The 12,357-nt window shown below is 45.8% G+C and overlaps 1 protein-coding gene across 16 annotated transcripts in view; it reads right to left on the bottom strand.

Annotated features, from left to right (window-relative positions):
- The window catches only part of PPP6R3 (protein phosphatase 6 regulatory subunit 3), a 123,408-nt gene that overhangs the window by 110,519 nt on the left and 532 nt on the right, over positions 1-12,357 (bottom strand). The window lies entirely within an intron of this gene.

Raw genomic sequence — 12,357 nt, 5'->3', positions numbered from 1 at the left:
GAGATGATTATCTACATAAAATCCCCAAGAGTCCACAAGCAAATTATTAAGCTAGAGAAGCTACTAGATATAATAGCCACATACAAAGTCATCTGCATTTCCATTTGCCAACAAACAGAAGTTGTTAACTTAAAAAAATAATTTACAACAGCAACAAAAATATAAAGTAGCCAAAGAATAAATCTAACAAAAAATATGTAAAATTTGTAGGAAAAAAAGAATATAAAACTTTTAAAAAGACAATTACCTATAAACCAAAAAATTTATTTCCTCTTCTACCTGGGTAGTATAAAGGACAGAAGAAAAGATCGGAAAATACTAAAATCCATTTTTGTCCTTTTATTACATGCTTTCAATAAACACCTTTTTATTTTTTTTTTAATTTATTTATTTATTTTTAATTTTTACTTTACAATTCTGTATTGGTTTTGGCATAGATTGACATGAATCCACCACAGGTGTACATGCGTTCCCAAACATGAACCCCCCTCCCACCCCCCTCCCCACAACATCTCTCTGGGTCATCCCCGCGCGTCAGCCCCAAGCGTGTCATATCCTGCATCAGACATAGACTGGTATTTCGATTCTTACATGTTATTATACATGTTTCAATGCCATTCTCCCAAATCATCACACCCTCTCCCTCTCCCTCTGAGTCCAAAAGTCCGCTATACACATCTGTGTCTCTTTTGCTGTCCTGCATACAGGGTCATCATTGCCATCTTCCTAAATTCCATATATATGAATAAACACCTTTTTAAAAACCCCATAAACACAGTAAAACATTCACAAATTGGGAAAAAAATATTTGTCACAAAGATAATAAGAATCAGAATATATAAGAATTCCTACAAATAAGAAAAATCAAGCTCAAGAGGAAAAAATAAGACATAAACAGGAAAAAAAAAAGAGAGAGAGACATAAACAGGTATTAAGATGCTCAACTTCATTAGTAATTTGAAAAAAGAACATTAAAACCATGCAGTGATAAATAAAAGTGGGCAAAGAACTACTTGAATAGACTTTCCTCTAAAAAAGATACACAAACAGCCAATAGATACATGACAAGATGCTCAATATTAGTCATTCAGGAAAGGGAAAACCACAATGATACACCGCACTTCACACTCACTAACATGGCTATAATTTGTTTTTAAAAGGCAAAGAATATATATTAGTGAGGACATGGAGAAATTAGAACCCTGGTATGGTGTTGGTAAGATGTAATATGGTACAGTCACTTTGGAAAACAGTTTGGTAGTTCTTCAAAATTTTAAAACACAGGAACATTACCCAACAATTCCACTTCTAAGTACACACCAAGAGAAATAAATACCTACGTCCCTCCAAAGACTCATAGGCAAACACTCACAGCAGTATGGTTGGGAACAGTCAAAAAGTGGAATTAAGCCAAACGTCCACCAACTTATGAATGGATAAATAACGGTATGTCCATGCACTCCAATGCAACAAGGCACTAATACTGAAATATGCTACATGCTGAGCAAAAGCAGCAAGTCATCAAAGACCACATACTGTACGGTTCCATTTACATGAAACGTCCAGAACCGGAAAGTCCATGGCTGCCCCAGGGGTTAGGTGGAAATCGAATCACTGCTAACAAGTACAAGGGTTCTTTTCAGGATGATGAAATGTTCTAAACATAAGATTGTGGTGATCATAACACAATTCTCTGAACATACTAAAACCTATTAGACTGTACCCTTTAAATGGGTAAACTGTAACATGTAACTACATCGCAATAAAACTAGTAACTGATGAGATGTAAGGTCATAACCACCAATTTGACAAATATAAAAAAGTCTGACAATACCAAGAGCTGGCAAAGATGTAGAACAACAGTGCTGGCAGGAGGGTACTTCTAACTAGAGTTCAATTACTTTTAACTGAAGTTAAAACTGTACAGGTCCCACTATCCTGCAATTCTAAGTCTCTCCAGGCTTTATACCTTGCAGAAATGTTTTTTGCACTTGTCCAAAGCCTCACTGTTCTTTACTGGAAACAATCCTATCCCATAAGGACAGGACAAAGAATAAAATGAAATATATTCAGTCTGAAAAAGAACACAGAAGGGAAAAGGAATAAACTACAATTACACACATCAACGTGGGTTTCCCAGGTGGCTCAGCGCTACAGAATCTGCCTGCCAATGCGGGAGACGTAGGTTTGATCCCTGTCAGAAAGGTCCCCGGAGAAGGAAAAGGCACCCTACTCCAGTACTCTCGCCTGGGCAATCCCATGGACAGCACAGCCGGAAAACTACAGTCCCCCATGGGGTCGCAGAAGAGTCTGATACAACTTAGCAACTAAACACATCACTGTAGCCAAAACTCATTATCTGCAGGGCCTCACTTCCCTCCCTTCCCAGCTCCAAGTCCAGGCCTCCCCATTATAAACGCCCCTCTGCCTTCTCTCTTTTTTAAACTGGAGTATAGACGCTTTACAGCGCTGTGCTGCCTTCTGCTTGCTGTACAAGGTGACGCAGCTACACGCACACGTGCAGCCCCTGCCTCTTGGACCTCCCTCCCCCTCGCCCACCCAGGATCCCACTTGTCCAGACTACCACAGCACCGAGCTGCGCCCGCGGACCACACCGCAGGCTCCCACTAGCTACCTACTGTACACACAGCAGTGGCCTTCCCTTGCCCTGTCACTCTTGCGTGCAGAAACCACAGCCACAACACGGCCTACTCTAGCCCCAGGAAGAAGAACACAACTGCTTTTTTCCACTTCAAACTAGGATGGCTCCCCTGAGGAGCCCCTTCCACACTGCAGATCCACTCACATTCTTTCTTTCCATAGAATATCCACACTTTCTCCTCACAGACCACTTGCCCTGAAAGTCACTCAGTCATGTCCGACTCTTTGCGACCCCATGGACTATACAGTCCGTGGAATTCTCCAGGCCCTACTCACCCTCATTCTCACTGACTGATAACTCCTTCCTGTTTCACTGAGCAGGAAACCGTCCTGGGCTTCCCTGGAGGCTCAGCAGTAAAGGACCTACGTGCCAACGCAGGAGACACAGGCTCGCTCCCTGGTCGAGGAAGATCAACTCGGCCTGTGCGCCCCAACCACTGAGCCCGAGAGCCTGGGCTCTGCCACGAGAAGCCCGTGTATACAGAGTAGACCCCCCTCGCCCCAACTAGAGAAAAGCCCGAGCAGCAATAAAGACCCCGAACGGCCAAAACAAATAAAATGAATTAAAAAAAAAAAAAAAAAAGTCCTGCTCCCACCATGCGAGCACCCAAGTCTGCTCCCCGTCCTCTCACCAAGCAAGAGCCGGTGGATGCTCCCCGTGCGTGGGTCCATTCTCTGTCTCCTTCCCAGAAATGCATGTCATCAGGTGTGCGTTCTGTACAGATATCGTTTCCCACCAACAGTACAAAAACACTGTAACTTCGCCATCTCAACAAAGCCTTCTCACGGTCCCAACTCTCCCTCTAGCCAAAGGGCTTTCCTCTGCGCCCTCTGCTCTCAAGCCCTCAGGAAGCCTCCCTCCCAGGCCCTCCCCACACCACCCGGTGCGGACTGCTCCCATCAAGACCATCGATGACTCCTGTGCCACCGAAGCCGCAGGACAAGCCCGGGCCCTCAGGCCCCTGGACAGGGGCTCTGCCTCCCTCCCCCTTGAAGACCCCTTCCCTGACTTCAGAGATTCAAGGCCCCCCTGCTCCTCCTCCACCTCGGAAACTGCCCGGCCCCCTTTTGCTCGCTGCCTCGGCCCTCATCCTGCACTCACTCAGCATCAAGGACTTCTAAGTGTCAGAGAACACTGAACGCTCTCACGTCTGTCTTCAGCCAGACCTCTCCCCTCCACTCCGAATACCTTCATCCCACGTGGCTCCAGGCAGCTCTCTGGAGTTTCACAAGAGCAGCGGTCCAGACCCCAACCTTACTTCAACAACTGGTGCCGCCCACAATCTCGACCACAAGCAGAAACCTCTGGTCGGTAGGGAGCACCTTCACCCTCTCTCTCAGCCACGTTCAATCTGCCAGCAAATCCTGGCGGCTCTACTGTCCACAGGCATCCAGCATCCACACCCTCTCCCTGCCACCCCTGCCCCCCTTCAGTCCAAGCTGCTGTTGCTGTTCTGGGGGGTCCTCGGCACCAGAGGGACAACTATTCTTAACACAGTTTCAGGGAACCTTTTAAAAACATATATCAGATCTCATGTCACACCACTACCCAAAACACTTCCACGACTTCCCATCTCATTCACAGAAAAAGGCAAAATCCTAACCCTGGCCTGCATGAATGGCTCCCACCCCACCCCCTCTGACCTCCCCCCCTGCCATCCTCCACCCCGCCAGGCTGGCCTCTGTCTCCCCAACACATCAGCTACAACCCTTCTTAGCACCGCACGCATACTGGATTCTGCCTAAAGACTCCCCCTACCTCACCCCCACTTGCAGCCACATGGCTCCCTCTCTCACCTGCTGATGTTCAGAAGTCTCAGGAAGGCCCATCCTGACCACCTTATCCAATCTGCAAACAGCCCCCACCCAGCCACTCCCAGCTGACTCTGCTCCCAGCTGTACCACCCATGACAGCTGCCATCTCTGACTCACCTGTTAACCGTCTTTCTCCACTAAAATGTAACTTCCAGAGGACAGGGACAATGACAATGTCTTTCTGGCTCACTACTAATATAGTCAGCATCACAACATATGTCTTAGTGCCTAAGACGTAAGTACTCAAACATACAAATGAATCTCAAAAAGCAGCAAGAGAAGAGGGAGAGTTACACAACAAAATGATTCAATTTATACGAAGACATGCAAAAACTAAATTACATTATGTAAGGGTAAAAGGATACATTCTCAGGTGCTAACACCATAAAGTTAATCAACAAAATGACAGTCGCAGGGCAGCCCTGCTTAAGGGAGGTGAGAAGAGGGAGGAATGGGAGGGGGGCGGCCATACAGGAAGCCAAAGGTGGCGCAACATTCTGTCACTTAAACTGGTGGTCTTAACGTTTAACATCTGTACACACGCCAATACAGACTCTTGGAATGTATGATCCCGTTAAAAATTAAAATAAAAAAAATAGGTTAGAACAAGACAGGTCACACCCAGCCCACCGCCTCTTTTTGTAGATAAAGTTCTATTAGAAGCTTCATTTGTTCATGCTTTCACAGCACAGCAGCAGAACTGAGTGGTTACAGAGCCCACAGAGCCTGATGTATTCATTACCTGGCCCTTTACAGAACACAGCTGTCTGGTTATCGTGCGAAATTTGTTAACAAATTAAGAGCAACATTTAAAAGAGCCAATCATCAATCCTCAAGGACGTCCCTGGCAGTCCAGTGATTAAGACTCCATAGTTCCACTGCAAGAGGCTCGGGTTTGATCCCTGGCCGCGAAACTAGGATCCCACATGCCCCACAGCTGAGTACATAAATAAATAAAAGTTCAAAAAACAAAAGGAAAAAAAAAAAGTGATCCTTCAAGACATGTGTGATTATCTCACAGCACAGAACATTGAAAAAATATGGCTCTACACAACATGAGGGACTCCAAAGCAAAGTTTTTATACTGTCCTCAGGCACCAGCAAGAGAGATTTTAAAGATGAATATTTCAGAACGTGCTTGCGTGCTCAGCTGTGTCCGACTCAGCAAAACCTCAAATTTATGATCTCTACTCTCACCACAGTAAAAAAAAAAAAAAAAGTCACATTTTAGTAAGTAAAATCTATATAAAATAATCCAAATTTGGGGGGTGGGGGACACCCCTACCTAACTCTGTGCCCTGCCCTGACCCACTTCACCGCCCCCCCATGCTTCCTCAGAGCAGCTAGTCAGACCTCCAGGCCTTCTACCATAACACTCCACTCCATTTCTTCAGGGCGTTTCCCTGCAACTTCTATTAGTCATTTCTGACCTTATTTCACTGTTACTAGCAAGAAGACTGATAACAGTAATAACACCCAAACAAATATTACTGTGTACTAGGCACTGCACTAATAAGTTTACATTTCATATTCATTTCACAGATAAGGAAACTAAGGAACAGAGATGTCATCTAATATTATGATTACACAGCTCGAAGACTGGGAGCCAGAACTCAAAGTCAGCTATTTTAGATCCTTTGCACTCTTGCCCTCCACAAGATACTCTGACCTGAGAACAGAGAACAGGTATTAATCTGCGAAAACTCCCTCAGTTCAATACACTATGCCTATGATAGGCGCCAAATGCACAGCCGCTGTGCCATCTATGAGTGTAATAATAAACCACGGACAGAGGGCCTGGGTCTCCTGGAAGGCAGCTGAGGCAGGTGTGAACTGGCCACCGCCCAGAGGCAACAGAAACCCTGTGTATCTCTGTCGACAAAAGGGAACCAGGAGGCACTACCCCTCACCTACGACAACAAAAACAGACAAAACACCAGTTCAGAAGTTAAACATTTATTCTTTAATTTTTATTGGAGTATAGCTGATTGATTACAATGTTGTATTTATTCTTAACTCTCAGTGAGTTCCAGCTATGTTATTGCTGAAACAACTGACACTTAAAATTATGGTCTAGTGGGGCCACCAAAACCCTAAGGCCTCACCCAGGAACTGAGGTTTCTCTGCTGCCTACAGGCCCTTTCTCACGCATGACCTAAATTTTTCTCTAATATCAATGACCTCCAAAACCGTGCTTCTCATGAAAGGAAGCGCCAACAGAGTCAATACTTGTCAATGTTCCTCCCACCACTGCCTCGTCTGGAGAGTGAAAGCCCAGGCTTCACCAAGATCCAGCCAGTGTCTCCTGACCAAGCCTCACTGGACAGTGCAAGCCAGCCCGGAATGTGGCTGAGTGGCCAGTACAGCTGCTGCCTCGCTTGCCCCGCTTAGGGTCTCAGGGGCCATGCATCTTCAGGTGAGCTCCCCTTCTCATCAGTGTCTCTGGCGCACTGCATTATTCTCACACCAGCATCACTGTTTAGATTTACATACAAGTACAGGGAACTCTAGGCTCTCACTAGCGACCCACATAGCTCTCTCCAAGTCTGACTCAGCATTCAGTCATACTTCTATTTCTGCAGTCTTCTTACTTTTCTGCAACCTTTTTAGTGCTGCTTTCTACTGTTTCCAAAAAAAAAAACAATCTCATTCATCTTTCCTTTGGGCCCCCAGATTTCCTGGCAGTCACCCTCTGGGGCACACAAACCATTCCAAATCAATACACACTCCCTCTGTAAGAAATTCTGGAACTAATAATACCCTTTCTCCAGAGTTGCCAAGAAGTATAAAATCAGAGTCTCTTTGTATCAGGAAAGATGTTCATAATCTATTCAAATTTATTTATATAAAATCAGTCAACTGTGGAGTCTTCACTAATACTTAATAATAAAACAGGCCAACACTAGCCAGCAGAAGTGAGAAGTAGTAAACCGCCTCTACTCAGATCTTTGTGAGTCTGCGACACAAAAATGTCCCAGTTAAGGTAGGAGGCCTTTCAAGTACCGCCAAGGTTCCCTTTCACTTGCTTCTTTACCATCTAGCCAATCTACCTGATATCCAGATGTCAGCTCATAAACATCCAAACTGTGAAACAAACTGGGCATTGATCCGACTAGTAACTCTTTCTCCTCCCAGTAAAGAAAAATAAAGGGGGAGGGAGGAAGAAAGGGGGTTTCCATGGCAACTAAATCTAAGCCAAAGTCAAAAGGCCACAAAAACAAATCTCCAGTCACCTCAATTCAGACTGCAGCAGGAAAAAAAACCCATTCCCACTGGAAGCACCGTGGATTTCAAGCACACTCAAGACGTTTAGCACGAATCTACACCAAACCTCTGATCAGTAGGGAAAGTGAGCTTCTCCAGTTTGATCAAGTGACAGCCAACATCTACGGAGCAAAAGACAACACAGGCCACTCCTACTTGTCATTACCGAGCAGCTTCACCAGTGCTGCCGCTGCCGCTCAGTCACTCCAGTCGTGTCCGACTCTGCACGACCCCGGAGATGGCAGCCCACCAGGCTCCGCCGTCCCTAGGATTCTCCAGCAAGAACACAGGAAGAATAATGGCATTGCTTTTTAAGACAAACCAAACCAAAGAGGGAAGTGGAAATTAACTATTTAATACCTATGAGAAACAAAGGTGTAACTACTTCGTTCTTTGACAACAGACTTCTGGCAATCTCAAACCACCCAACCAACAATTACAAGCTCTTTGCTCTGAAGCCTCTAGGGCCTCTCACTAAAAGTCTGCTTACTTATTTACACCACATTACTCAGTTCACAAGCTGAGTTATCTGGCCTCAGCGCAAAGGACGTCCCTTGTCATTGCTGCCTCCCCCCAAAGACTGAAAGTCCTTAAGTGCCTGTTGATGAGTGAATCCCTAATAGTGTTCTTGACAGAGTAAGAATTCAATATATTTGCTGATCAAATAAATGAAGACTAGATAGCAGCATTCCTGGCTTTCCCGTGAATGATCCCATTAATCTACCTGGTAATGCTCTCTTCCCAGCACCTCCATGCCACAGCACTGCACTGGGTTTAGGGCAGCCAAGAGTGGAGGAGACTTGGGTGATACTATATGATATCTCTTACGTGCAATTTGAAGACAATTCAAATGAATATACATGCAAAACAGAAACAAACTCGGGTTTAGAGGCTCCCCTGGGGGCTCACGGATAAAGAACCTGCCTGCCAACGCAGGAGATCTGGGTTCCATCCTGGGTCAGGACGATCCCCTGGAGAAGGAAATGGCAACTCACTCCAGTATTCTGGCCTGGAGAATCCCATGGACAGGGAAGCCTGGCAGGCTACAGTCCATGGGGTCTCAGAGTCAGACGTGACTTAGCACCTACTCACACAGAAGAAACAGACGCTGGAGTGGTCACCTGTCATTCTCAGCATCTCAGTGAAAGTCTCTCAGTGAAAGTCCAACTCTCTGAGAACCCACGGACACGTAGCAATAGGGCAAATTTCAGGACGAAGGAGTAGATCTCCCGGATCTCCCTTTTATACGTCCAGACTTTTAACATTCAGTTGGCAAAAATCTGTAGTTTTATAGTAACATTCATCCCACTCAATACACTAGGATCATCCGTATTCTAAGGATGTGAGAGAAAAGGAGTTCTCTTTCACTGCACTTCATCTCCCCAGAGGGAAAAACATTTGCCCACTCCGGTCAGAGTCCAGGGTTCAGGCAAGCCCCCTGTGGTAGCAAGCAAGGGTCACCGTCTTAAAAGATAAGCATTCAATCTGCCTCTCTCCTGCCTTGTGAAGGGCAGATGTGGCAAACCAATCCAGGGCTAAGGCCTTCATTAAAATAATAATAATAATGAAGCTGGCATCTAAAAACATGATTGACAGCTGACTGACAGGATGAGGGCAAAAATGACAAAACTCAAAAATCACAGCAGGATAAGGTTATTTAGCATAGCCAGTAAGAGCCCTGAACACCTGAGAGGTTCAGCACAATATGTTGATGGATTCTCATGAAGCAAGAGAAAAACAAAGTTTCTCAATTACTTTATAAAATCTTCACTTTAGAAAACGTTTTTCAAAGCTCAGTCTTCAGGCACCTGAAACTTCTGTATACCATCCTTCCCCATTACTAAGTCATGTCCCAGGAGGGTCGAGGTATAGACAAGCTCACAGGTGACAGGATCCCGACCCACACGCAGCTCCTGAAATCTGTGGTCTAGTGGTTCCAGAACCTAGCTGCACATCAGTATTACTTGGGAACTTTTAGAAACGTTCTCCCTCTCATCACACATTTACAGAACAGTCTTGAAAAGTATTCCCAATGATCCCAAAGCAGGTCAGCTCAGCATCTGTCTGGAGCAGGGTTTCTCGACCTCAGCACCACTGACCTCTGGGGGGGCTAACGTCCTGCTGAGGGGTGAGGTCGCCATCTTGTGCATCACAGGGTGTTCAGCTGCATCCCTGGTCTCTACCTTCGAGAAGCCACTGCCCAACCCAACAGCTGTGACAAGCAAAATTTACTTCTCCAGACATCACCAGATGATTCTTGGGGGCAAAATTCGCCCCCAAAGTTGAGAACTACTGCTCTTGAGTAAATTAAAAAACAGTCATCTGAGGCTCCTTTAAGAAGGGAAAAAAATAAGAAAACTTCCAAAAGCCAAGAGATCAGGTCTATTCTTTCCATCCAGTTCACCTAAGAAAAACCAGTCAACTCCACTTGGCCACACCAGGGCTCGGATCTTGACTTATGAGAACCAACCACAACCTCTTGTGCTTTGTACGTAAATAAACTGAGTTTTAATTGAGCAGATGGTTACAAGAACTTCACTGTCACTACCATTCTTAACCATTCTATATCAGTAAGAAAGCATTGTAAAATTTTAGACAAATATATACTCAGGCTGCCTCTCAAACATCCAATATATAAAACCACAAGATTCAAGTTTATCAAAGAAGCAAACTAAACACCAATCCTGACAAATACTGTTTTAAGGAAGATGTCTTGTCTGTAATAAGCACATTATCTCTGTACCACATCAGCACCAAAATTTATTTCAAAGAGACTAAGCAAGCCTCACCCTGTCAGGCCTTAACTTCATCACTATTCATTTTCTGTCCAGTTATGGTCTGATTCTCAAATCGCCAGGCAGTTAATTGAAACCAGCAAGTTTTGTTCTGCTATACTTTACACAAAAGCTAGTTTTCTAATCTAAAACAATCTTCTTCCTGTTCTTCAGTAAGTTACACCAGCAAGATGTTCATCTCTACTTAAGACGGAATCTATCAAAATAACATTTCCCAGGGCAACAAAGCAACCCAGGTCCCAAGCAGGTAATTCCAGGGGAAGGACAAGCCTGGTTTCAAGCAGCAGGGAGAAGACCACAGGGCAGGAATCAATAGACTCTGAGTAGATGCATGAGTGGATGGCATTCTGTTAGATATTCTAGACTCTCTGATCAAACTTAGCTGAAATGCAAAACAAGTTCGAAAGCATCCACCCAGGACAACAGTTATTTCCCGAAGTACCTTCACTGAAGAATATCTCAATACACAGAAACCTTTCAAACCTCAGTAAGAACCCAAGAGTACACTAAGAAACTCTCCAGTTACTACTGATTTGGGGGCCAATCACACGCAATAAGCGGTATTCAAAAGTACAGGAGGAACAGAATCTGACGTGAGCTCCTGGTGGGCTTTTATTTAACCATCTCTTCAACAAGCCAGTCTGAGGCATCACCATTAATGACTCCAGAAAACGTCTGTAAACGTAATCAATCCTCAGCCACCCTCTCCTGGGTGGTTCTCAGCCGGACAGACTCTTAAAAACACAGAGCTTTCTAAAGACAGTCACGAAAAACCAGGACTTCCCAATACTATCTAAACATTTAAAAATCAAATCCAAATTAATAATAGCCACTAATTACTAAGCGGATTCCTCACGCCATGTACCGTTTCTAGCTGCTTTACACATATTAACTCATTTCCTCCCGACAGACTTCTGAGGCAGCCACTGCTGTTATTCCCGTATTACAGAAAAAGCAGAGAGGTTGAGGGACTTGCCCAAGGTCACAGCGCCAGAAAGTGGTGAAGCCAAGATCTGGAAACCCTGCCGTCTAACTCGACAGCAAAGGAAGCTCCAACACCATCCGTTAAGTGGATTTTCCAGCGGCTGGAAATCTGGAGCCTCTTTCCCACTTGCTGCCTACCTACAACGTGACCTTGAGGACAAAATCGCAGTCAACTCCACGTTAACAAAACAGCCACATTCACAAGTGCTGTGACGAAAAAAGGAAACAACTCCCAAGCGCCGCTCCCAGAAAAGCAAAACAGAAAAGCTCGATGCGACCCACAGAGAAAATGGGTTAAGTAGAGAGATTACACGGAGCTCGGAGGGTGAGACGCCAAGACACACAGGTGCATCCAAGGACTCGTGCCGTTCACCTCCAACCAAGAGTCCAAGTTGTGGTCAGAGAAAGCCGGACCGCAGGAAACCCCTCCAAGGGAGCTGCGAGAGGGTTTCTTTAAGAGGGAGGTACTTGCGGCCGAGAGGACCACCCCCCCACCCTAGCGCATATTCGCCAGGGAGGCTTTCGCGACCAGGTCTGAGCTGGAGTCGCAACCCTGGAGTTTAAAACAAAAATCACTCGGAAGGAGGTTTTAAACACTCCGAGCCGGGCGCCGGCGTATCCCGCTGACTCTGCGGCGAGGGAGCAGAAACCCACAGAACTTGTTTCCCGGAGAACCGAGTCCAACAATGGCCTCTTCGGGAGTCTCCGGCGAGCCGCCGCCGCCTCAACTTGACACGCTGCGGGGCCCGCGCCCAGAGAACTTGTCCAGGGCCCGCGGGCAGCGGGCGGTGCTCGCTCGGGGCGGGCCGGCCGGCGCGGAGCGGGGCCCGGCCGGGTG

The sequence above is a fragment of the Oryx dammah genome, unplaced genomic scaffold, assembly GCF_014754425.2.
Source record: "Oryx dammah isolate SB20612 unplaced genomic scaffold, SCBI_Odam_1.1 HiC_scaffold_15, whole genome shotgun sequence".
NCBI lineage: Eukaryota > Metazoa > Chordata > Mammalia > Artiodactyla > Bovidae > Oryx > Oryx dammah.
This window is presented reverse-complemented; position numbering and strand designations above follow the sequence as displayed.